Source organism: Perna viridis, chromosome 15, assembly GCF_037379345.1.
Source record: "Perna viridis isolate PV_CMFRI_1.1 ecotype Kerala chromosome 15, ASM3737934v1, whole genome shotgun sequence".
Taxonomy (NCBI): domain Eukaryota; kingdom Metazoa; phylum Mollusca; class Bivalvia; order Mytilida; family Mytilidae; genus Perna; species Perna viridis.
In genome coordinates this window covers 23076147-23077840 of record NC_142459.1, presented here as the reverse complement: position 1 = coordinate 23077840, position 1694 = coordinate 23076147, and positions in this window count along the sequence as shown.

Here is a 1694-nt window from a genome sequence, read left to right as displayed (position 1 = left end):
CGTGTGATATGTACTTCGTAAACAGTAGTTCTTCCGTAATACGCCTGACTCATGTAACCATGGGCTGTAATACGCCTGTCTCATGTAACCATGGGCTGTAATACGCCTGACTCATGTAACCATGGGCTGTAATACGCCTGACTCATGTAACCATGAGCTGTAATAAACTTACAATTGTTTGTTGTCATATAGTTGATTATTATTTTGTCTCGATTTAATTTAAATCAACATTGGTTTAAATGGTTGAATAGTGACTGATGGTTTTAGTTGTCAACTGCATATTTTACACTCGTTTGAGAACCAAATAGCCAGTGAGTCACTTATAATCTTTATCAAGTATTATAAATATAATTATCATTTTTTAAATATAATTTATTATTGTAATTTATAAAATTGAAACTGTTTTTTTTTCTCAATTAATTTTAGAGGGCTAATTTGATGTATTGATTTCACAAAATTTTGATTTCAATAAAGTTTGAATCTTAGTGAAAATTGAGATAGTAACGGTAGTTTTTGATTTTAACATTTCAAAATCGGATCAACAAATTGTCTACCTTTAATGGTGTTTTTTGTAATGTTTAAATTTTGATGTTATAGCGAATAAACTAATACAAGATGGGAAGCCTATATCATATATAGGATTAACTAGCCTTTGATTTACATTTTTGCGTTTTAAGAAAATATCATACAACGTTGATGTTGAATTTTTTTTGTCCAAACTCCGACATAAAATATCAATATACAAATAAAACACAGTAGTACTGCAAAATCAGAGGAAATTCGGACTTCAGAAAGAAGTAGAAATGGTTGTACATGTCAACAAAAAAAAAAAAAAAACAACAAAAAAAAAAAAAAAAAAAAAAAAAAAAAAAAAAAAAAAAAAAAAAAAAAAAAAAAAAAAAAAAAAAAAAAAAAAAAAAAAAAAAAAGCGTCCATTATATATTCTAAGTTCATGGTGTTGAAGTAAAAATGAAAGTACAGACTGATTACTATATTAGAAGTAACTTTCCAAGATTAGGAAGTATGATTTTTTTTTCTTAAATTTATGGTGTCAGAAAAATCACCGTTCTCTTTTTTTTTGTTTTTGTTTTCGAGTCCGTGGCATAACCATGAAATGGAACATTAGTTGTCTATATGGATGGTTATAGGCACCGAACCTATTAGTCTGTTGTTTATCTTATTTTTCAGTTACCGATTAAATACTAGTTGTATCTACGGCTTTGTTATGTAACAAATTTGTCAAATGTTGTTTTAATTGAATCATGATATTGTTGTATACTGAGTATGATATACATAGTTTAACCATACAAAATGTTTTTCATTTCTGTAATTAATATTTTTCTTAGATTTTTGTATGTTTTGACGCCCCGTGCAGGTCCGGGTGTTAAAAGAATAGGCCTGCAGCAGCGCTAAGCTTGTCGACTAAATAGTGCTCATAACCTTAGCCGGGGGCTAGGGCGCTCTGCCCAAAGAGCAACTGGGATGTGTGCCCCAGGTGGTTCAATTGGGGTTCAATTTTTCATTTCATGTTTATTGTATCATCATTTCATGTTCATCGTCTGAATATAGCTGAAATAGTGCTGCTCGGACGTTAAACCCCAACAACAAACAAACATTGTATGTTTAGACAAAATGACGAGGTCTGGTAGATTATTTAAGTTATTTCTGATTTTTGCGATACTTAATTGTATACA